The 25827-nt window shown below is 41.7% G+C and overlaps 1 protein-coding gene across 2 annotated transcripts in view; it reads right to left on the bottom strand.

Annotated features, from left to right (window-relative positions):
* Nucleotides 1–25827, bottom strand: part of FOXO3 (forkhead box O3) — a 116031-nt gene that overhangs the window by 25827 nt on the left and 64377 nt on the right. The window contains exon 1 of one of the 2 annotated variants that reach the window (XM_053590553.1): nt 16303–17091. The exons of the other annotated variant lie outside the window; for it this stretch is intronic. The gene's annotated coding sequence lies outside the window, so the exon portion shown is untranslated. Of the gene's footprint in view, nt 1–16302; nt 17092–25827 lie in introns of those variants that run through there. 2 annotated transcript variants of the gene reach the window in all.

Here is a 25827-nt window from a genome sequence, read left to right as displayed (position 1 = left end):
CCCTGCAGCACGCTGCCCTCCCTCCAAACTCTCCTACTTCCAACCCTAGTCCTTCTTGCACAGACTGAGAGAGCAGCAGCTAAGGGCATGCAGTCAACAGAATGACTGTCCTCAGAAAGCAGGTTAAAGTTGCAGCATTTGGCCACCCCTGCTCTCCTTCTCCAAGCTTCTCTACTACTACTGAGACAGTCTCACCTTGCCACAAGGGGCTCAGCAAACACTTGCCACTGAAATTCCCCTTTAAGACCATGTACAGCTCAGGTGTACAAATGGAGGCCTCAAAGGGTTAAAAGCCGTGACGTCATAAAAGCAGTGAAGTAGATCAGAAGTAGTTTTAATATTAACATAATATTCACTTAGATTAAAAAAAATAAGGCTGCACCTTTTTCCAGTTTGAAAGCTTACTGTGTGTGGAAATGAAGAGAATAAAAGAGCAATGGAAATACCCAGAATTCCAGAGCATATCACACAGTTTAGAATCACTTCCATGACATGTGACAAGCAATCAGGGCGGAAGCTCAGTAAAAATAGTCATACTGGGAATGGGAAGAGGGCAGCAAACCTTTAGCACCTGGCATTGGGCCTGCTACACAACAGGTGCTCAAAAATTAATATTTTTAATCTGTGAATTAGTGGGACAGGGGCAGGAGATACAAAATAGACCTGATTTATACTTTAAAATGAGATGTGATAAAACACGAGAGCAATGCATGATCCTCATGTGAGTAAGGACGGAAGTAAGCATCCACCGTAAAATCTGAAGTAGCATCTTTCTGGATATTAACTTCGGTGTTTATACAACCCAATTTCCAAATACCTGCTAACATATACTACTAAGCAGGTTTAAAGTTCTCTATAATAAGGGACGGGAAGAAGTGCAACATGATAGTATGTGCGCTCCTTGATGGAGTGGGGCCTCCGCAAAAGGCATCTCAGGCCCTCCAGGGTGCAGAGCTGACTCCTAACTGTCTTAGGATGGCTCAGAGTCCTCAGAGGTACACTCCAAACCACAGATAACATACCCTGGTTCTAAGTCTCCTCCAAGCAAGCACTTAGGTAGCAAGGGAAATCCAACTCAGAGTCTCCAATGCTCTGTGCCGGACCAATCTAATCTCATTTTATTTTCACAGCAAGCCTGTCCGCGGGAACTGAGGTGCACTGTTTCGGAGGCTGTGGTGCTAGAAACCAAGCCTGAGGTGGAGATGAAGCTCTTACCATAGCACTAAGTGTTTCTCTCTTGAGTCACCCAAACGCCCGAGGAGGCAGGCACTGGCAACAGGTGAACAAGCAACAGAAGTTTTAAAGACGACAAAATCTATGCAGGTGAACCCAGTGTTTGTCATGTGGTCCCTGGATGACGAAATGGAGGGAAAAGGTAGAACTAACTGGTAAGACGCAAAGCCAGCCTTGCTGGGAACAGAATGCGCACTTGCTAAAATTATTTTTTTTTGAAATGATATCTTTTCTTCTCAGATACACCCCCAAAAGGGACACTGTTGCATGTCCTAACTCTATCTGGGATCACTGTTTTGGAGAATTACCAAACAGGATTACAGACATAAACTGAACTGTTCTGTGCTCAGAGAGAATTAGCCCACGGCTGAGTCAAGCCAGTACTACCTAGCTGTCCCTGGCAGGCCTCCTCAGGTTCTAAAACAGCTGGCATGATGCTATGGATCCTCAGGCCAGACACATCAGGCAAAGGTCTGCTATTGCTCTGGACCTTACCATGATGAAGCCTAATCTGAAACAGGGACTCAGCTCTGTATTATCTAAAACATGTAATTAGTTTATTGCTGAGCCAGAAAAGGCTAGTTTAAAAAACTATGTGAATCTTAAAATATGATGCCTTTGCCTGCCAACTGACAACATGATCAGGATGCTTCTGTTTAACCTCAATCAAAAACTCTGGTAGAAAACTGCTTTAAGGTTACATATGCATACTATCTTATTATTTGTCTTTTGGCATTAAAAGCTGCGGAAACAGAAATCACTGACAATGCGAGCACATTAAAAGGATGGATGTGGAGGCGCTGAGTGGGTGAGTTAAACAGCTTGAGAGTTTGACATCTGAAATCCAGGAAACTGCTTTTCTGTTCTTAGTTTACAATCCCTTCCTTCCTATGAAATTTACCGGCTTTCACAGCACACATACAAACACAACTGTTGGTACTCTTCAGATGTTACGGCTCAGAAAAACCTTTCTTTCTCATCTTGTTATTTCAAGAGCAACTGATTTCTTTTTGGTAACTCTGAAATATATGCCAACGTGTGGGCACAGTCACACAGCTACGCACAGGCCAGCTACGCACAGGCCAGGAAGGAGAGGAGATACATTTTTCAGCTGGGGAAGGAAAAAGTTTGGGCAAGTATTTACAAAACAGACGAGTGTGCATGCATTTGGAAGCAGGCTATCTTCCAAGTGTCAGTGTAAATTATCCTAACAGTCACCATAAATCAAGGTGTTAGTGGAGAAAGAAGCAGAAAAATTAAGTAAATGCCACATCACAGAATATCCCGTGTTGGCTACTGAAAACAAAACAACTGGTGGACCCTTATCTCCACAGGAATAAAGAGGACAACATGGTCAATTCTGTAAAATAACTTGGGCGAGTAGTAGCTTCTGTGTCCTGCAAACCCCACTGAAATTCAGCTAAAGAGGAGCTTCATGAGGAACTCTCTCACAAACCTATAACATCATCTTCCTGGCAGTATTTCACTGCAATAGTTTCGCAAGATTTTTTCCTTGTTTAAAACCACAGGATGCAAAAGTTTATAGTTGCTAAAAAATGCTGAGAGAATCAATCATTAATTCCAGGCCACTCTTGGGTGCCAGTTGCACAACAGAAACTTCAAATGTCCACATAAAATGATCAAATAGGGGCGGTGCCTGTGGCTCAGTGAGTAAGACTCTGGCCCCATATACCAAGGGTGGCGGGTTCAAACCCAGCCCCGGTCAAACTGCAGCTAAAAAAAACACAGCCTGGCGTTGTGGTGGGCTCCTGTATTCCCAGCTACTTGGGAGGCTGAGGCAAGAGTTCAAATAAAGAGAAAAAAAGGACATTTTCATTGACTAAAGAACAAAGCACTCACTCCATTTTCTGGAAAACTATCCACTGAGCTACTTAGATACAATGCATTTTTAACTTAAAATGTAGGATGTCCCCAAATGTGCAAATTAATATTAGTACCATTCTCTAAACCAGGGGTGTCCAACCTGTGGTCTGCAGGCCAAATAATCATTTTGTGAGGATTTTTTTTGCTTTTCTGCGGTATTGGATATCACAGAAAGTATTCATGGACCTATATTTTTGCTAATCAGCTTTAGTCCATGTTTGTGTATTTAATATGTGGCCTATGACAACTCTTATTTTTCCAACATTCGGCAGAAAAAATAAAAAGATTAGACATCCCTGCAAAACTATAAAGCAGGCTCCACGTGCACAGGATAAATCGCCGTTTTTCTAAAGGCCATGACAGAAATGTGATGCCCCAGTACTCCTATGTACTAGGCTTTAACCTCCCTCATATACAATGCTAGTTAAGCTGGAAAGCACTTCAGGGATTAGAAACACCAGCGTCAGTAGTGTAATATCTAGCACCCAAAGGGCAGGAGGGAGCATAGTTAATTGGCAAGGACAGTCAGGTAAGAGACTATGGAAGTAGAAATGGAAAATTCACATAACTGGATGCTTCAAGGGCTAAAGGAATTCAGGAGACAATTCTTTCAGACCCTGTCAGTGAGTGGAAGAGGCAGAAGAGTCTAAGAGGAAGAGGTCCGAGGATGGTGGAGAGCTGGGGCGAGCCCACTCCCCAAGGAGGTGTCACTGTGCTCCAGGAATTACTGGTCCCCACATGTTAGCCATCATGTTTCTAGGACCCTGACCTTGTAACTAACTCCCTGGTTATGTCTAACTTGGCAGGTTTAATCCTCCCCACCAACCTCTGAAGCCCTTTACCTGGGCCTCTGAAGATACCCACACTTTCCCCTTAGGTTGTTCCTTTGCTGACAGCAACTGCCTGTGGGCTCACAGCACAAATGGGTCCTTGGTATTTCCCTAAGTCTTAAAAAAATCATTGAACATAGGGGGGCACTGAGATTAATTACTTTACATCAAGACAAGGAAGGAAAAATACACAGAAACAGATGCTGCTGAGCCACTTTCAAGTTCAAAGTAGCTTCAAGTAATGCAGCAGGTGGAATGGTATAGTGTTATCCTATAATATTAGTTATTTCTCCAGAAACGAGTTTATCAGGCGCTTTCAAACGGCTGAGAACTAAACTGTCATCCTAAGAAAGACAGCTGAGTCTTGATGTTACTTTGTGGACAGAAAGGGAAGTAGAGATAACAAATACTTGTTCAGATGAACAAATCCACATTGGGAGATAATTTTCCACGGGTCTCTTGTCATTACGTGCCTTACAAAAATACTAATGGCTTTTTGTTCTGCACTATCTGTCAAGGGTGTTTGCATTTGCATAGTGAACAGCCTGCAAGATAGTGACAGAGCAAAGGACAGACAAGTATCTTGCTCATTACAAAAGATTTAGGATCCCTAAACTCAGGGTTCCCAAGCAACCCACTACGCGTGCAGGCCTCCATCTGGGCCCAGTGTCACCCCCATGGAACTTGAGGGCAAAGAGGGAAATGATGCAAAATACACCGTAGCTAATGCTGCTCTGTGTCATGAGTTAACAAATTCCCTTGCCTCTGACCCAAGAATTTTGCAGCTAGAAGGGGCAAATCTGAGGCTCTTGTAGTTTCGATAGTCCACTGCTTTAGCTTACGAATAGCTATTTCCTTAACTGCAAAAGATGAAATCAGGCAGACTTTATGACAAGAAGCCATTAATAAAAGAGGAGAGGGTGAGAAGATCCCCAGAGTCTCACTTCAGGGTTTCATCTGCTTGTCACCTTCTTCTTCAGCTGTTGCTCAATGCTGTGATTTGCGCGTAAGGAATAGAGCTGGGTGAGCAGCAGGTTTGTACTTGTTTTTGTCCTCTTCTGCTACTAGACACAAGAGCAGACCACCTATGTCCACCCCTCCCCATCTCCCTGATTAAATGGCTGCCCCATCCTTAGGCTCCTCAAGGTACTGAGTTTCTGTAGGATCCAGATCTCCATTATGGAGTCCTACGCCATTCTAAGGGAGAAGAATTTCTCCTTAGTTCTCTGACTGAATTTGACCATAGCAGGAACACTTTCAGATCTTTCCCTTCGCCACAGTGACTTTGTTGCTGTAAGGGTTAGGTATGGAGAAACCTGGGATCCCTTCCTCTTTCCACTTTCAGCTTTTCCAAATACATTTTTCTTCATTCTTCTTGGCAGTATTTAGCAGGCTTAAACCTACAAAAAGGAAAATGGACTGGGCATTTCCTATGAACCAACAGCAAACACATACAAAAATACATCTGTATATTCTCTCCAAGTTTCTAAAAGAAGAGTCAATTTTCTAGAGTAACTACAAGCCAAGAAGAACCTTTGCTATTGCTATGAAATACAAAAATCTTACAAGATTTCACACACCACAGTTTCACTACAGATTTAAGCCAGACATGTTCTGGTACAGAGGAACTGGTATTTTCTTTTCCCTCTTGGATAAGCTACTTCTATATTGGCAAAAGGAGGGTATATTTACTATGGTGTTCTCATATATCTACAGGTCTAATACCTCTGGAAGGATACTGCTGCCACGTGACCAAATATTGTACTCTTTGAAAAATAATTATCAATGAGAATGCCATAAAATGGGCCAGCAGTTCCACTCTGTTCACACTGTGTGGTATTTTGGCCACTGAAGACAACAAGCTTTCTTTGGTTATTCCTTACATCAATAAGAAAATGACAGTAATCTGCTGTGATGCTATTTGTGGACAAGCACGGAACAGAATGTAGGCACCCAGGAGTTCACTGGGTCAACTCACTGCACTCAGGCAGCAGGTCACCACATAAGCGCTCCCCACACAGCAGACATTACACAGGGAACCCAGCCCGGGCAGAGTGGCAAGGGCTGCAGAGACAAGAAACCATCAGCAACAACTTACAATTAATCTATTTTTAGTGCTTTCAGTCCACACTAGTTTCCAAAAAAAATGTGGCAAAAGTCACCATTTAAAAAATGTCAATTTAAGCTGCAGTGAGGTATTTTTACTAAATAGTTTTAGTTTGTCTGCCTAAGTCTATAGTATCAGGTCTAAAAAAGAAGGGGAAAAAAAAGTTTAAAATTTTGATACTATCAGACATTAAAAAAATCCTATAACTTTTCTGTCTTGTACCTGATCAGCTCTTTTTTGTGGTACTAAAATGCTTACTGGGGACGGGATGTATAAAATATGGAGAAGTCCTATCAGATCCTAAGAAGGAAAGGGAGAAGAGTTAGACAGCAAAACAGACACACCTCTCTTTTTATGATAAAGATGCCTGGCACGTGGAAGACTCTCCTCAATAACATTTTCTTGAAAGGACAAATTATCCCCTTATTTTTTCTTTTGAACTAAACCATGCTGAGTAAGGTTCTCTTTTCTCAGGTTCTCCATTGCTAAGGTAGAAAACCTACCTTTAGCATCGGAAGTCACAGTAATAAAGTATCAAACTTAAATAAATTAGGTCATCTGCCTTAAGCAATGCTGCCAGAAGCATTTAGAAATAAAATGTGAATAGAAAATAAAGTTCTAATAGAAGTAATATTTATGTTTCAATTAGACTATACAATTCAAATATAGTAATAGAAAAATTTTATTTTATTTTTTTGAGACAGAGTCTTACTCAGTTGCCCTGGGGTTGAGTGCTGTGATGTTATTGCTCACAGCAACCTCAAACTCCTGGACTCAAGTGATACTCTTGTCTCAGCCTCCCAAGTAGCTGAGACTATAGGTGACCACCTCAACACCCAGCTATTTTTAGACATGGGGTCTCACTGTTGCTCAGGCTGGTCTCAAACTTGTGAGCTGAAGTGATCCATCACCTTTGCCTCCCAGAATGCTAGGATTACAGGTGTAAGCCACCCCAGGGCTGGCCTTAAAACATTTTTAATTAAGATTCAGGAAAATAAATACATGGACTGGTTGTTCAAAGTATAAAGTGGGTACAAAGTCTTTGAAGGATTGTTTATCACTATCTATTGATAATTTAAAAGTACAGAATCTTTGACTAAGTGGAACAGATGACTCCATTCCTCTCCTCTTATTCCTTACTAACACAGTCCTGGTTTCTAGCCAGGCCCAGACAAAAAGACTTCCTACCTGCCTTGAAGTTAGATGTGGCCCTGTGACTTCTGAAAACTGAATGATACAGGCGTGCAAGAGTTCCATGGAACTTTGAGGGAGACCGTTTGAAGGCAGCTGAAGCAGGGGAGGGTGAGTCCCTTCTGTCGTTCTTCACCCTTTTGACCTATAGCTGGACAGACTAAGAGGGGACCCTGAGGACGGAAGTCACTTGCTGACTTTTCACCTTGCTCTGGGGAAAAGTATAAGAGGAGACTGATCCTCAGTCACTTCTCAGAGTGGCTGTATCAGCCCTACACTTCTTTTATAAGAGAAGTAATTTCACTATGAAATTTGAGTTTTCTGGTATCCATGCCAAACCTAGTTCTAACTGACAGACCCAACAATTCTATTTTTAGGAATTAATTTTACTGATCCACTCTCTGCGTGTGTTATCTGTGTGTACACCACATACAAGGGCTGTCCGGAAAGTATCTGGCTATGTATGTTTCTATTTTTTGTATTACATGGCTAGATACTTTCCACATAGTCCCCCATACAGGGTCTCTCAACTTTTGCACAGATTCATAAAAAAGTTAATTATAAAATTTCAATTATTAATACCAGAAATTAGAAGTGTCTGATCACATTAAGATAATGGAATAGAGACACTTAACCAAAAAGACCTTCGTGTGTCTGCCTCCCACCTACCTTAATGTATGCGTCATTAGGCCATTTGAAAGTACTTGTCAGTGAGTGACCAAGTGTGCTGGACAAGGCCTGCTCTAATGTTATAGGCTGGCAGGGCTGGTGGTAATCTTCCTAGTCACGGAGTTTAAGGAGTTTTGACACCAAGCCTGGAATATTTGCAACCAAGAGGTTGTATTATTATTATGAGGCTATTTACACTTCTTGTTTTGGGTCGACCTGGATTTCAAGAAAAAAAGCACTTTGGGGAATGCAAGACACCAAAATGCATCATGGGAAAGATGGCTTGGAGAGACATATAAACTTAACTTCTACTAAGAAGTTTATGGTAAAGTCCCTCTTGCAATCGACAAATGCAATCAGTGTAACCGGCTTATTGTACCCTCAATGAATCCCCAACAATTAAAAAAAATAAAAAGAAGTTTATGGTAACAGGATAAATAAGGTTATTCCTACCACACAGGGGAATTATACCTGGGCCACTGCCTTAGCAACAATTTTCATGTATCTATCCACAAATAACATCAACAGCCAGTGATCACAGAATATCTATAAAATGCCACAATGTCATAACTTGGACAAAAGCTTACATTATACTCTTCTAACTTTGGAACAACATGAAATGGACAGAAAGTAAAGCAGTCTCCTTTCAAGCCCAGAGCATCAAACCTAAAGAATACAAATGTTAACCCAATAAGAAAATGGACAGTCACATATATATGACTATATATGTATGTGTGTGTCTGTGTGTATGTGAATGTATGTATATGTGTGTGTATGTGTATATGTGTGTGTTTCGGGATGGCATCGGTAACAGTGTTTAAAAAAATTCCATAATTCCATTGCCAAATTGTGGTCATTTACCTCTTCCTTAAAATGGATTTTCCAAAATCAGGAAAAGAAGTAAACTCTAAATAATGAATGCTATGTTAAGAATAAAAACTTTATTGTATTAAAATACCATAGGCCTGTCTCACTTTTTCCTATCTATAGAGGGGACATTGAGAACAGTGTCTATTAAGGCCTAATAAACAGGATAGTTTTATCATGAATGTTTAATTATGCTATCTAATTTAGTCTATATGTAAGAAAGAACGTACTGGAACAATGGCCCAAATGTTCCTAGTAAGATATGTACTTGCTGGGTTGGAGTAAATGAATATGAAGACAGGGCCATCCTCAACAACAGAGAAAAAATGGATAATATACTTAGAGGAAAGGAGATTACTTAGTAACTAATCTTTTATATACACTTTACTGATAAATATTCCATAGTTAACCCCCTGGGCCTATGTGAGATGAAACATGTTTATTTCAGGGTTTAAACTATCCCTTTCAACATCTTTTAACCCCTTATTGATATGCTCTTGAGTTCAATCCTGGCATCTCATAAATGATGTGGAAAGTCCTGGCTCTCTAAGAGTAGCCCTGTGGCATCAGCACCCCCGGGCCAGGACTGCCAGCTGCTGCGATGTTTCCCATGAAACTCCCAGCACAGAGCTGGGCCTGCCACAGATACTCTTTTTTTCCATTAAACTATAACCACACTGAAGGAAATTTTAAAAGGAAAAAACCCTTCAAATCACAAATATCTCATGAAGTAACAACTGTTTCCTGAGGCATAAATGTCCTACATTCAATTTCCTTTTGTTCAAGGATTAGAGAAAACCACCCAGATGGTCCATCCTGAACACTTCTCAGGAACTCACCCCTGTTGCTTCCTCATTAAGCCTTCTGATCGTTAACTTTGAGGAGTCTATGGTTTGAGGGTGACCATAGCACCATCCCATACAAGACTCCCTCTGACATAAGGGGTAGATCAAGGTTGGCAGGTGGTGGAAGGAAAAACAACAAAGGTGCAGCCCCTCCCTGCAGCCTCACCTGACCCATCAGGGCTGGAGTAGTGGAGGGTGCCCAGGGGCCTCACATTCAGTCATTCAAATAGGTATTTACTGAGGTCGTTCCATGAACCAGGTGCACAAACGTGAAAAGACATGCATGGTCCCAGGCTTTTACAATTTCTTGGGGGTAAAGGGAAGGTAAGGGACAGACATTAATTAAAGCAAACAAATACATACATAATTACAAATTGTGAAAAGTGGTCTGAAGGAAAACAACAGGGTGCCATGAGAGGAAATAATAAGATGGACTGGGTGGATCTAAGACTTAGACTAGAAAGTCAAGGAAGCCCTCACACCTGGAGGATGAGCAACCAAGTCATGAAAACCACGGAAGCAGATGAGTTTACCTAGAGAGAAAAGGGAAAAAGAGAAAGCCTGAGAGGTCCTCCATGAAGTCCTACAATGTGAGGGCAAGGCCGAGGACAAGGATCAGGCAGAGAATGAGGAGGAGTTAGCAGACAGGAGGAGAGCGCGGCAAGCACAGCAACAAGAGGTTAGTGTTTCATGGACAGAGAGGTCAACACTAAAAGATGCAAAAAGAGAAGAGACCAAAGAGTGTCCATGAGCTCTGGCAGCAAGGTTGTCATTGGTTGGCATGGCAACAGCAGTAGCATGTGCTAGGAACAGAAGCCAGGGAAGATGCCAGCAAGAGATCACTAATGATAATTAAAAAGCTAACATTTATTCAGTGCCTATTATGTACAAGCACCGTTCCAAGTAGTTTTTTGTTTTGTTTTTTAGGAGATGGGGTCTCATTCTGTTGCCCAGGCTCAAGTGCAGTGGCGTGATTCATAGCTCAACCCAGTCCTCAAGTTCCTGGGCTCAAGCGATCCTCTTGCCTCAAACTCCCAAGTAGCTAAGACTACAGGGGCATGCCACTGTGCCCAGCTAACTTTTTAAATCTCTCTCTCTTTTTTTAGATATGGGATCTTGCTGTGTTGCCCAGCAAATATTTTATATGTATTATCTCTTCAAGTCCTCACAAAAATGGGAGTAATATTATGCCCATTTTACAGATAAGAAAAGTGAAGCTTACAGAAACCTTCCTAAGACCACATGGATGAGGGTCTGGCTCTGAAGTCCAGTCACGACGCAATGAAGGCCTTAAGCAGTCAGAGAGAACAGTTCCCATGGCAGGGACTAACCACATGATGGTCTTTCCCCACAGAGGGCATAACATGAGGCAAAACAATTCTGTAGGATCTACTAGCATAATGAGGAACAACAGCCACAGGCTCGGTCCTTCCATTTTGTGAAAATATTTACTATATCTAGGGGCTGGCACATTCCTGAAGTACGATTTGGTAATTTCCCACTTGCTTTCCCATTATCCACCAGTGAGAGACCTGTGAACATTATTTCACCCCAAAAATGATCTGAGGGGCAAACACAGCTGAACTCTGAGCTGAGGGCAAACCTTGGCTCCTGAACTCCCACGGCTCAGCTCTGGAAGACACCACTGATGATTAGTGAGCTCCACTGCCCCAGCGTGGGCAGGGCTGGGGCAAAGCAGACCACATGCAGTCGATCGTTCTCGCCACTTGTCCTCTCCTCTCACAGTCTAGCCAGGAAGGAAGACTGAGCAAAGGGAAGAAACTGTCTGATTGCTGTTGAACAGTCCTCTTATTCCATCAGGAACACAAACAAGAAAAATAGAAAAGCAGTTGTCAATGTCTTCTGAGTTCTGCTCTTCTTGTTTTCAAAATCCAACAATCCCACTGCCTTTACTTCCCCTTTAGAAAAGATTTTAGGTACCCGAGTGCTAGTTTTTCAGGAGGCTTCAGTGTTCAAAACAAGTAATATAAAGGAAGCCGCAGACCTGCCCCTAAACCCTCCCATCCCCCAGCCCTTGCCTTCTCCTTTCTTGCCTCCAGGCAGTTTCATTTACACTAAGTCTGAAAAGGTCAAGCTGGCCATGGGTAAAGAACTGATTGTTTACACAGTCAAATTACAAGAATGAACTAAAAATGAAGTCATTCTTTTTCTGTAGAACAGCATGACACAAAAACTGGGATGAAATAAAATTCCTCCTATGGCAAGGCTTTCCATATAGATTACCAAAAGAGGGGGAATGTGTACTTATGATTTAGTCTTTTTGGGTTTAGAACTGAAAAGCCCCACACAGGAATTCTTAGATGTACTTATTAGATGGAGTAAAATGCCCATTATGTTCTGGATTCTTGCAAATGTGCTCAATCTATATGCAAAGACCAAAAACAAACACCCCGCAACAATAATGAAAACTGAAACTGCATTAGTTGAGGATGAATTAGCTTTATGGAACCACTAATTGGACTCAGCTGGACAAGGATGGGCCCATTCTACCTGTGACTCCTCCAGCAACTGCCCAAAACAATGCAAGGTTAAGAGTTAAAAATGACAGTTTTAGTGAGAGTAGTGAAAGTAATTTAAAGGCAGCTACTGCCAAATGAAAATTAATTTTTCAAAATCTCTTGTAATTTGCTAGCCTTGAATTGGATGAGAGATGCAAAGCTTCTTTACTGTCAGTCCTTAACTTTTCGTTGATTACCAAAGTAACACTTGCTTATTCTAAAAATCCAGCAGGATTAGACAAATGTGTAGAAGAGGAATAAACATGTGACTGACCCACCAGATACAACCTTTGTGGGTTTTGCTCCTGAGTTTCTATAGCTGTCTTTGGTTTGTTTATATGAATAAGAACATCCTGCATGTTGTCCTAATTTTCTCCCCCCCAATTAATATTCTATTATAAGCAGTCCCCCTTGTCAACAAACCCTCTTAAGTATATTTCTTAAAATGTCAAGACCTGTACTATTCATTGTTTAGTTGGGTACTGCTCTCAAAGTTTGAATTAGTGTTTTATAGGCTTCAAGTTCCAGATAATCTTGCATTCGTCTTCCTGAATTCCACGCAGACTGCTCTCCTATTTAGCCCATTTGTATGGACAGGTCTTGAGTAGCATTTGTAGTCAAGGAGAAAAGTCTCTCTTAACTAAAATGCTCTCTGTCACAAGCACAAGACAGATTTTGATTGTAAAACATTCTTGCCTTGTGATTTCTGGACAGTTCCAGCCCTATCTGCCACACATGTCACACTTGAGGGTAAAGGCTACTTATGCCTGTGAACTCCCCAGTTCTTATCTCCCTCCCTGCTTGCCATGGGGGAACCTAGACACCAAGGCACAGACATGAGCCCAAAAGAGAGTAAGGTGAATTATGCCCAAGTTTGCATCAAGCAGTCACCACAACTCTGACTAGTTAATTAGTTAAATGTTATTGTCCTATCTGATGCAAAAGAAAAATGGCTCGGAGGTATGAGAGCACTTTATAACAGGAAGCAGCTTCAGAGCTCATCTGACTCAGTGGTTTTCAAACTGTTTATATACTCCAAGAAGTTCTTTTTAGAAGCCCCAGGAAAGGAAACAGATCAACTCACCAACATTCAACATGCCAAATTTACTAAACTGATTTCTTTCAAAGGCATTTATGAGGCTTGGTGCCTGTAGCTCAGTGAGTAGGGTGCCAGCCACATACAACAAAAAAGCTGGTGGGTTTGAGCCCGGCCCAGGTCTGCTAAACACCAATGACAACTGCAACAAAAAAACAGCTGGGCGCTGTGGTGGGTGCCTGTAGTCCCAGCTACTCGGGAGGCTGAGACAAGAGAACCCCTTAAGCTGTGACATCACAGCGCTCTACCGAGGGCAACAGAGTTAGACTCTGTCTCAAAAAAAAAAAAAAAAAAAAAAAAACACAAACAAAAAAAGTGTTTTCAAAGGCGTTTATGGAAATGTTTTAATAGCACTAGTAAGAATGTCTGGGTTCTGTTACTGATGATGAAATACTCTTAAATAAAGTAACTCAAATTCAAAAGTAGAGCAAGAAAACCAAAATTAGCTAAAACAATCACTCTGTATTAAAACACAGAGCTTCTTAATCAGTAACAACTGGAATACCTAGTATAGTGCCCAGCACATAGTAGGGTCAAATACATATTTGCTGAATGAACTTATGAACGAATGAGACCCACTGGCTTTGTAGGAAAATCTAACCTAAAGGGGACAAAAATCATCGCAATAGGAAAAGAGGCAAACACTCAGAAAACATTATATAATAACCTCTATGATTAACCACCCAAATTTTATACTTAATTGTACATATGAAATTGTGAAGGATTGCAAAGTCCAAACTGATTAATTGTCCTAAACATGTCATATGATGGATGCTAAAAAGTTCATACAACTGAAAAAGATGCATTAAAAACACTTTAATAGACATCAGGATAAATGGACATGTATGCTGAAATTTCTGTTAATGACGCAGATCTTTCTAAATGTATTTAATACAAGTATGTGCTTACTATTCCTAAGTATAGTTCATCACCTATGATCCAAACTGTACAGTACTGGTAAAGCACTCAGTGACTGGCACAGAATCCTACATGGGGAAGCACAAGGCTAACAGATAGGTGTGGGGGTCCCGTTTCAATTCTGCCGCTTAATTACAACACCTGCCCAAGCCTGTCCTAATTAGCCCACAGCCCTACCTTTCTTCTCCAATGAGAAGGGCTCTTCTAGGAGGACCATCCCTCCACCTCCCCACACCTGTCATGTTCTTCAAATTCCGACCTGAAACCCACTACCTGGAGGAAGACTGGCTCCATCCCATTCAGACCATTGCTGTGGTCCTCTGCATGGAAGCAGGTGCTCCACTTAAAAAAACAGAGCTGTTCTATACATGGTGCCTTGCTGTCCTGAACCAGATGTATAGTTTACACACGTACAGCTTTCTGTCTTATTCTGTCCTCCCAAGGATACTGTAAACTCAAAGACCAAGGAGTTGAGTTTTCTATTCTTTCTGCTCTTCAGAGTGATTGGCAGAGTTGACGCATAAAATATGGTGTTCAATACTTAGAAAGTAAAATCTATCGTTTCTTGCTATAGGACCAGCCCAAACCACAATGCATTGGTCATTTAAGTTTTGTCTTCTTAAAATTGATATGTACTTCTCAAGGTGAGTTAGTCTACATTTAATTTATTCAAATTAAAGATAAAGGAAGGTTCCTAAGTATTTAATAGTTGGTTGGCTGATTTATTTGTTTGTTTGGCAGGGAGAGCTTGGAATTATGCTAAACCGAGAAGCAAACCCAAACCCAAACCTGTATAAAGACCACCCTGCTCCACTTGCTCCTTTCTGAAGGGCTGCCGTCATTGCTGTCACCTGGGGTCACTGTACCCAGGTTAAGCAGGGTTCTTCATCCCTGCGAATTCTGTCTGAGAGCATAGTGAAATAAGATGGTCTCATCTGGCTTGCCCTCATTTCTGTCCAATGCACTTGTGACCAACAATTGAGCTTTTTAACTTCATTCACAATACCACACGTATGAACCAAGAGGTAATAGTAAATACAAAAAGTCAAAAGCTAATGCTTGAATAGTATGGCAGCCAACTGAGTCCTGGTTTCCTTCCCCGGGGGTCCTGGGGAAGAGATTATGGTTTGCATATGAAAGGAAGCAGGAGAGGCCTCACCCACTCTGTGCTCCCCATCTTGCAATGGGATTCAGGGCCCAGGGGGAGCTCTATCTTCAGATCAGAGGAGCAAGCAGGCCTCAAGGCCTCTCCAGTGAGAAAGGAAAAATCCTATGGTTATCTTTCTTCTTGTCCACTAAAGTGAAAAATCTCCTGTTTATAGGCCTTAATGTTAAGAGGGAGCTCAGCCTCCCAGCTAAGGCCAAGCAGGCAGTGCTGACCCAGCACAGACAAGGATTCTGGATGGTGATGGAACATCCCATACACTGTTAGCCAGGACTTGGGGCCACTCTTCTGTCCCTTTTCTTACTGCAGATTTGATTACCGGAACTTCAGGAATAACTTACAGCAGTGTTCAACCTGTGGCCCCTGGACTGCATGCAGATTATTTGAGTACTGTTTTGCTTATCTTTGGTGTTGGATTTCAGGAAAAGTATGCACAGACCTTTTTTTCCTTTTTTTTTTTTTTTTGCGCGTCAGTTTTCGTTAGTGTCTGTGTATTTAATGTGTGGCCCAAGACAACTCTTATTCTTCCAATGTGTGACGGAAAAGGGTTGGACACTGCTGCTAGAAATTACCATCCACTTTTCTAAAAAGCCTGGGCCTCTAAGAACAGTAAAGCATCTCTTAGGACAGCCATGTATATTGCTGTGCAGGGTTCTACTGCTCCTCGCCTTAACTACACACTACTAACAGAAGACAAAGCAGTGTAAAAAGCTAAATGTCACTCACTGTCCTCCAGGAGCCTGGAAAACTTCTGGGGCAGTCATGGGAGGCTGGCGTGAATTTTTCTGGATTGACTTATTCTTTGACACCACCTGAACAGAATTCTAAAATGTCAAAGCTTTAAGAGACCTTCAGATCATCACCTTGTCTGAGCTTGCCATTTTAGAGATGAGGACATTAATGTCCCGAGAACTGAAGTGCCCTTGGATGAAGACACACACCACTAGGTCAAGGTTGGGCTGGGATCCAGTTTCCTACCTCTGACCACAAAGACGTTCTCTTCTCTCTACAGTACTGGTTTCCAGCAGCAGAATCCTTTTCCCAAATGAAATATCAGGTGAACCTTGATGTGCAGAGGAAACAAAAGTAAAACTGTTCTGATTAAACTTGGGGGTGAAAGCCCAGAGCTTCCTGCCTCAACCCCAGTTCTCTTGGAGCCTGAGGCCCCTCTGAGTATCTGCAAGGTTTCTTAGGACTGCATTTGAGAATTACCACTCTACACCATGTTCCCCTGTCCCACACATCTCAAAATGCATATGGATGTGTGCAGGGTTGATGTCTGGACACGCGTACATTGACATCACCGAAAATGTGGAAAGTAGTTACTCATAATATTCCAATGACTCTAACTTAACCATGGAGATATTTTTATATCTCATTTTCATTTTTTTTCTTCTAAGCATTTTAGTTACACATGCTTGAAAACATAATTTTCTGTCCTGTCCTACTGACTTGACAGTGGATGTGTGTTTGCATACCACATTACATTTTTATGACTACTCATGAGGATTTCAAGATGTCCTCTTTGATAAATGGCTACCTTCCAAAATGTGTTTACATTTTAATCAAGTGAAGAGAAAAAAATTTTTAATAAGGACAATATTAGACATTGGATTGACCAATTATCTAGTGAAGAAGATCAAAAAGCTACGAGAGAGAAGGGGAAGAGGCAACGTTGAGGACAAGAGGAAAGGACCCGCTGTCAACTCTGGAGGTGGGGAGAAATTTTTAGCAGAAATAAAATCTTACAGAACCATGATTCTAGAAAAATGAACTATTTCCATCTTTATCAGGAGTCTGATACATACATAATAATATATAGGTTTAACTCATAATACAGGTTTAACCTAATCTAATGTTACTTTCACGGATATATCTGCCACTATTCTGGGGAAGAACTAAGGGCTAGGTTAAGACACTTTTAAATCTGTAACAAGGGCCAGAAAGGGCTCACGTCTGTAATCCCAGCACTGTGCAAGGCGGAGGCAGGTGGACTGCTTGAGCTCAGGACTGGCGTGAGCAACAGCAAGACCTCTGTCTCTAAAAAGAAATAGCTGGGTGTTGTGGAGGGCACCTGTAGTCCCAGCTACTTGGGAGGCTGAGGCAAGAGGATGGCTTGAGCCCAGGAGTTTGAGGTTGTTGTGAGCTGTGACACCATGGCACTCTACCCAGGGTGACAGAGGGAGACTCTGTCTCAAAAAAAAAAAAAAAAAAAAAATACATATATATGTATATATATGTGATAGGCATATGTGAAGTAGACCCTAGGACGTAGCCCTCTGCCTGGTTTCTAGCTTTCTAACTTGGTGTTCTATACTGTGTCACTGGACCCAGCAGTGCCTCAAGAAACCAGTGATTTCACATGTTCAGATGGAACTCATCAAACTTAAACACTATTTTTTCCTAAAAGTTCTAAAACTAGACAAATAATTAAGGAAGACAAAAAAATAGGAAACAAAAATCACCTCTTAGTTTATACATGTTCCTTCAATACCTCACTTTACTTTTTGCCAGCTTTGAGAAAAACTTTATTAAGGGATGATATAAAGTCGTAAACTAAAATAAAGGATGAAGATCATGTGGTAGAACACCACTCAACACCCAGGAACCCCTTCAGTCTGCAAAGTCTGCATCTCCCCCAGTCCCTTCCTGAGTCTGCAAGCTCTGCAGGTCCATTTACAGGCCCTGCTCCGTCTCAACAGCTGGGATGAAGCAGAGGCGGTTCAGTGGCCCTGCCGGGAACTGCCAGGAGGAAACTGCAGAGCTGTGGGTCCTGCAACCTCTCAAATTCTTCCAGGGAATGTGAAATAAGGCTGGACGGGGCAGACGGGGACGTGAGCACAAAGCTCCCAAGTATGGCTGCCAGTCTGGGTGGTCTTTGCTTCCTGTGGTTTCTCACCTGGTATCTACCTAAGGGAGGTCCCCAGTTCTCCAATGCTCATCCTCACAAACCTGCAGAGCAACCCTAGAGACCTCCACCCCTATTTAAACAAGGAGGCCACTTCCCAGAATGCACAGTGGTGAAGGGCTTATTCTGGCCCAGTCACCTCCTTCACTTAGAATCCTAACACAAGTGACAAAAAACAAACAAAACCAGGGTCTCTGAGATGCTTGGTCTCCTGCCTCATGCACCCCCCTCCCTTTCCCTCTACTAAATGAGAGATTTAAAACAATGTGAAACAGTGTCTCCTGTTGAGAGGTCTAGTGAATATACACCCAAGAAGTGAACATCTTACATCTGTATTCCCTAAGAGATCAAATTAAGAATTTGTGTGTGTACACTGTACAGGCTACCCCCGACTGCTATAAATGAACATGTAAATATTAAGGAACACTCAGGGTGTGACCTGGGCTCACAGATAGCTTCCATCTCCAGGTCTTCCTCCCCAGAAGCAGAGGGGAGGCATGGAAGTGCCAATCCCATTCTGGAAGCAGCCTGTGAACCCAGCCCTCTGACCAATCCGTCTTTTCACTCCCCAAACTGAAGGCTTGTCTCCCTCACTGATGGCTGACACAGCTTAATCCGGCTTTGTTGGAGAAGACTGACAAGATTACCACACGGACAACCAATCAGAATAGAAATAGCTTTTTTTCTGAGAAGTCTTATCAAGGGAACCAGTTCTTCTACATACAAGCTTTGCTTCCTAAAAATCTTCCTTTTCCTTGTTGTCTCTAAACATTCAAGTCATTGTATATACTTACTCACTCATCCTCCGTGGTCTGGCCCAACCCCTCTGATGTAGGTTGGCATGGTCCAGAAAACACTAATTCTGCTGTGCAGAGCTGCCTCTCATCCAGCTCTACTGAACCATGAGGACTTCCCTTCCATTTTGCAACTGTAGGAGGGGCCCACGACTCACCACTCCGGCCTCAAGGTGAACCACCAGGTGTGCCTCTCTCAAAGAAAGGGGAGGCACCTTTTGGCAATTCCTGCAGCTCGGCCCCTGACAGATCTAAAAACATTACTTATTATGGAATTTTCATACAGCATTGTAATACGGCATTTTAGTTCTTTTTATTGTGACATACTTTAAATAAACAAAAATCACACAGAATATAACACCCATGTACCCACTTTAGCAAATCTTACTATTTTGCCATTTGCTTCAAATAATTTTTAAAGAAACAAAATATTACAAATCTAGGTGAAAATACACGGTGAATCCTCTCATTCCATTTCTCTTCCACCTTCCTCACTGGTAACCACTATCCTAAAGTAAGTATTATTATTTCTGTATAATTTTTAATTTTTAGTATAAGTGTACATATATACATAAAAATACTGTTTTGCATGCTTTAAAACTTCATGTCAATGGTATGTTGTCTACACTTAATGCAACATTCACTTTTTGCTCAATGTTAAGAAATGCTTTTTCCTATGGAAAGTTTCAAACGCACAAAAGTAGAAAGAACGTTATAATAACCCCCCACGTACTCACCTTATGGCCAATCTTATCTCTACATAGAGATTATTGTACCCCGTTTTCCCGAAAATAAGACATCCTCCGAAAATAAGACCTACTTACAGGAAAGATAAGACGTCCCCTGAAAATAAGACCTAGCACGTCTTTGGGAGTACACCTTAAAATAAGACACTGTCTTATTTTTGGGGAAACAGGGTATCGATCCCCCTACCCACTCATCTCCCTCCTGGCCTTCAATCATTCTGAAAGAAATCTCAAATGTACAAAAAATGTAAAAGTCTGGTTTCTATCAGAGCTGGCTTTCTTTCTAAAGAGAAGCCAAGGGTGGGGGGGAGCAAACAACCTCAACCACCCTAGAAATTATAGTTCAAATCATTTGCAGATGGATCCAATAGGGCAAAAAGGAATGCCCGCTGTGGTTAGGCTCAGTGGTCTGGGTATAAATTTCTCCTTCCCTGGTGGCTTTGGGGCAGGAAAGAGGTTATCCTTGAACCTTTCTGCTGCCCACTACCTTCAACCCCAACTTGGTCTTATCTCTGAATAAATCCTCTTGCCACCTGGTAAGAAGCCCATCCTCACTCTCCTTTATATACTCAATGCCTTTAAATAAATTTACACATCCACATGTAACAGCAGTTGCTAATGTTTACCAAGTACTTGCTTTGTTTCAGGCATTTCTTTCATGCCTCATGTTGCACAATTAACTTATTTTACAGATGAAGAAACTGTGGCACAAAGGAGTTAAATAATTCCCCCAAGGTCAAGTAGCTAATCAATGAAACTACATATTGAACCCAGGTGGACTGGCTCTAGGGCCCATGCAACTACTCACTGCTGCATTAGCAAAAGGACCAGTCCCAGTGGAACATAAAGAAGCTATATACTTGTTTGACTTTGGAGGAGATCAAAACTCCACGAGCAAGTATATGATAAAAATCTGAGTAACTGAGCCAGACTGAAGGCTATCTGAAGACTACTCTGGTGAACACTCGGTTCTTAGCTCTATGACACTCAACTTTTCCTTTTAAGAGGTGACAATCAAACTGACTTCTGTGTAAGAAAAGCAAATAGCACAAAGGTAGACGAAAGCCGCCCATTAGTCCAGTTTCTCCCCTCCACTTTACCCTCAACGGCCACTTGTAACAGGGAAGCAGCAAAGAGTAGCTCATGCTCTCAATGCCCAGAGCACATGACCTGCCTTCATCTTGAGAATGTGGTATTGCCATATCAAAGAGCTCTTTGTATTGCACAAAAGGGGGCAGAATTACAACGGGCCAAAGTGACCTTCACGCAGTGCATGCATCAAAGCTTGGTCCCCAAACAATTCTTGGTCATTTATAATAGAAATTTTTAAGGAATAAATGTCATTTTTTAAGAACAAAACTGAAATTTTACTCAGCAGCCTTTTAGGTTGCATATCTTAAATGCCATGTTCTTTTCTTTTCCATTTTTTCCACCCCACCACCCCCTCACCCCGGCCATCAGTGGAGAGCTATAATCTTTATACCACGTAATAAACATATCATCTTTAAAAATAAACTAGAAAAAAATAAATTAGCAGATAAATCCTTCTCTTCTATTTGCCAATGCCTCTCTCCGTCTCCCCTGCCCCCTCCTCTCTGTCTCTTAGTGCATGAGCCAAAGTTCCTTAATCAAGGCAGGCTAAGGATTTTTCATTGTGATCACACTGCTTAATTGCAATTTCTAAATGAGAATGAACACTACTGTCCCAATGTCTCATTGTATTTATTCGGTTAGTATTTATTGAGCACGCTGTGTATCTAGCACTGTGCTAAATGCTGAAATACAACAGTTTTATGAAGCACACACAAGCCATTCAAAGCACAGCTTCATTTTTGGTAAAGTATAAACCTCTTCATCTTTCCCCACCAAAAGAAGAGGAAAAAATACTGAGGTGTCCATCAGAAAAGCTGAGTTTTTCTACATCATTTCTGTGCTCTACTTTTCTGTGGGTCAGGCAGCAGGACCTAAAGAAACAGAGCTAGTTGCTAACAGTGGATCATCAGCTCAAAGTGGTGGCCACTTTCTCTCTTATTAGGAACTTCATGTGCTTTTGGTACATGTCACCGATTACCTATGGGAAATTACTAGGATTTCTGCAGATCCTGATCCCGGTACAGCAAAAGGCATCTGCAGCCACATTATGGTACCACAAATACATAGTGGGTTTGAAAAAAGAGAAACTACTCACAAAAGAACTATCTAAAGTAAAACTAGTTTTAGGAAACAGCACAGTTGCTATTATATGGGACAATATCACATTTCTACATTAACTTTTTTAGAGTGCTAAACTTTCGAAGTCTTCTTAGACAACCTCTCTTGGACACTGCACATACTCCACCACTGCTGACCTCTCCTATTCCCTGGCCACATGTGACGTATCCTCCGTGATGCTGTTGGTCATAGTCTGTCTCCAAAATGAAACTCAAGGCAGGTGGGACTATTCTCTATTCATCTTCACAGTCCTCATGGTGACTAGCACCACGTCCAAACCAAGCTCAGCACTCACTAGTATTCTGTAGTTTTATTTAATTAAGTTAAAGAAGCTTTCCTTAGTGTGATCCAATGTGAAGTACACAGCACTTCCCAACTAAAGACGTCTAATCAACCCTCTAGAGTCAATTTCCAGTTTCAGGGAAATTCAGGTGATAGAGGAAGTTATTGACACCACAAGAAAACAGATATATTCAGGATGTGGAACATCGTGCAGGACAACTGACCCAGTTCCTATAAGTCAATGGCACGGAACCAGGGTGTGGGGGAGGGAGCTGGAAACGCCTCTTAACTAAAGGAGATACAACAGGGCAGCGCCTGTAGCTCAAAGGAGGACACCGGCCCCATATGCCGGAGGTGGCGGGTTCAAACCCAGCCCTAGCCAAAAACTGCCAAAAAAAAAAAAAAAAAAAAAAGAAGGAGATACAACATCCAAATGCCACATGTGAACCTTATCTGAATACTGAGTCTAACAAAACAAACATAAAAGGACACTTATTTTATACAATTGAGAAATTTTTTTATTACGAAGTGGGCATTAGGCAATACCAACAAAATATGGTTAACTATGTATTTTTTGGGGGGAGACAGAATTTCACTTTGTTGCCCTCTGAGGAGTGCCATGGAGTCATAGCTCACAGCAACCTCAAACTCTTGGGCTCAAGAGATCCTTCTGTCTCAGCCTCCCAAGTAGCTAGGACTACAGGCGCCCACCACAAAGCCCAGCTATTTTTAGAGACAAGGTCTTGCTCTGGTTCAGGCTGGTCTAGAACTTGTGAGCTCAGCCAATCCACCTGCCTCAGTCTCCCACAGTGCTAACTATGGTTAACTATAGTTAGGTGTAAAAATGACACCATGGTCACATAAGAATATGTCCATGTTTTTCTGAGGTGTACATCCAAGATGAAAGTGAAATAACTGAGGCCTAGGATTTGCTTTAAAATTCTTAGGAGAAGGGGGGAAAAAAAAAGAAAGAAGAAAAAAGGTGGGGAGAGGATAGATTAAGCAAATAAAGTAAAACTTAGTAACTGTTGAATATATACTCCATACTTTATTTATTTTTTATTTATTTTTTTTTGTTTGTAGAGACAGAGTCTCACTTCACTGCCCTCAGTAGAGTGCCATGGCATCACACGGCTCACAGCAACCTCCAGCTCTTGGGCTTACGTGATTCTCCTGCCTCAGCCTCTCGAGTAGCTGGGACTACTCTAAAAATATCTAAATGCCCGGCTATTTTTTTGTTGCAGTTTGGCCGGGGTTGGGTCTGAACCGGCCACTCTTGGTATATGGGGCCGGGGCCCTACTCACTGAGCCACAGGCACCACCCTACTCCATACTTTTAAATATGTTAATTTTTTCCACAACTTAAAAAAGCTTATCATTTTAGTTAAGGCTCAAGAACAGTAACTTAAAAATATTTATGCATAAACTAAGCAAATACTTTCAAATCTCTCTGACCATATTCTCATAATTTGTCAGTTAAGTAGCTTAAATTGGTAAACTGTTGATAGATCCTCATGCCTGATATTTTGGGGAAGGAGTAAATGGCTGTGCATAGGCACATAAAAGTCAGCTCTCGCACAGAATGAGAGTCAGGGCCTGAGGGAGAGGGGTCTGCTCCCAGAAAACACCTAGAAATGGGACAGTATTCACTTTAGAGCCAGTTAATTTGACAACTAATAAAATCAAGCTTTCTTTTCTGATTACCTCTACTAAATATTTTTTACAAGGACAAAACATTTTACAATCTGTCAGATGAATAATAAATAGTAATTCCATCAGCTTTGTTATCCTTAATGCTCCCTCTGCCAGGCCCCTGGAAGCAATGCTGGTAACAACAAAACAGAAAAAACTCAGGCAGGACAAGAGGGTGTCAGGAGGTACTTTATAGCAGGCACAGCACTGCACTTTCCACAAGTTGATTATTTAACTTCTTATCAAAAGTGCTTAAAGACAAGTGTTACTTCATTCACTTAAAAAAAACAAGGAAACCTAAGAAAACCAAGGGAAAGAGCTGGCCCCACACTTATTTAATGTCTTTTGTCAGGAAAACAAACAAACAAATGTGTCTTCAAAGATTACAGAGTAATCATTTAGAAAAGTAGAAAAATCCTGGACCAGCACTACCCTGTCTTCACACAAACCAACGTATGCCCCTTTCCTTGCTCTGTTCCTCCCGCCACCCCTCAAGAAAATAAAACCTCAAACTACACATAGATTGAGGGGATAGGTAATTACAGACTGAGGGGGAAATGAACAGATGTATGGGTCAGGGCCCTCATAAAGAGTAAAGCTCCATTTATTTGGACAGGCAGTTTGACGACCCCAACCATCCAGCACTTTCCACACTGTATTGGTCCAGATCATCCATCGTGCAGAATTCACACACTAAACTCTACAGTGCAGGGATGGTGTCTGTCTAGCTTGCCAATACAGCCCCAGGCACCCAGCACACTCACATGAATATGAATAAATATGTCCACATCCTAACTTACCTCAGTCTCTCTCTTCAAAACACAGATGATTTACAAAATACTGATGGTCCATGATGATAAATTGTAGACTTAATTTAAGAAAGCAGTATTATTTAATACATTTTAGAAAGACTACTCTAAAAATATCTAAAATAAATGGGCTTGAATGTTAATATATGTTAAAGCAAACAGAAAACTCTCTGTCCAATGAAAAGCAATAAAAGAACTCAAAGCCCAAGATTATTTTTTGCATTCTAATCGATTAATTAACAAACACCCTTTCGGTAATAACTCATTGAGAAGGCATGCAATGGACCTCAGTGGTGAGGAGAGAAAAGAAAGGGGGGCAGAATTTGAGGTCTAATCGGTTTTTATTCTTCTCTTAAAATGTTTTTTAAAAATGATTTAAAGTGAAATGGGTTACAAAGAGTTACAGAGAAATGTGGCAAGACATATGCACAAGTTGATACAACTTAGGGAAAGGAAGTGGACACACTGGACTAGCTGACCCAACAGACAGGCCTTAGTCACAAGATCAGAAGAAATTAACAGAGGAGGGCAGGCAAAGCTGTCTTCTACTATTTCCTCCTATCCCAAAGCACACAAGTTCAGGTGATCCCTTGAGACACAAATGCCCAAGTAGGCTTGCTCAGATTCCCTGGACACCTAAAATGTTCAAATTCCCTTGAAAATCTCACGGCCACAAACTCATCTCTCAGCACTGAACCCCACCGCGCCTCCCCTCTCCCCCAGTCTCATCTATTTGTTCTTTTCCTCACTGACCTATCTCTACCCCTTTGTCTCAACCATACCTACCTAATATCATTCCTACCTAATACCTTCCTGTACTCTCAGAGTTGTTCCTTACTCTCTATTTTCATCATTCTGCCTTCTTTCCCCTTTCTCTTTCACCTGCTCTTCCCTGTTCCCCTGTCTTCTTTGTACCTTCCATCATCCCCGTTCCCACTCTCTCATCCCCCAAGCCTTCCCTAACCACTCCTCCTTCCCTGCGCAGAGAAGTCTCTTTGGCTGAAGCCACTTGTAGTCTACCACCAAACCAGAAAGAGCCAACATAGTCTAGACCAGCGACC

Source organism: Nycticebus coucang, chromosome 5 (genome assembly GCF_027406575.1).
Source record: "Nycticebus coucang isolate mNycCou1 chromosome 5, mNycCou1.pri, whole genome shotgun sequence".
Lineage (NCBI taxonomy): Eukaryota > Metazoa > Chordata > Mammalia > Primates > Lorisidae > Nycticebus > Nycticebus coucang.
Note: the sequence above shows the minus strand (reverse complement) of the source record. Positions and strands in the feature narration are given on the sequence as shown.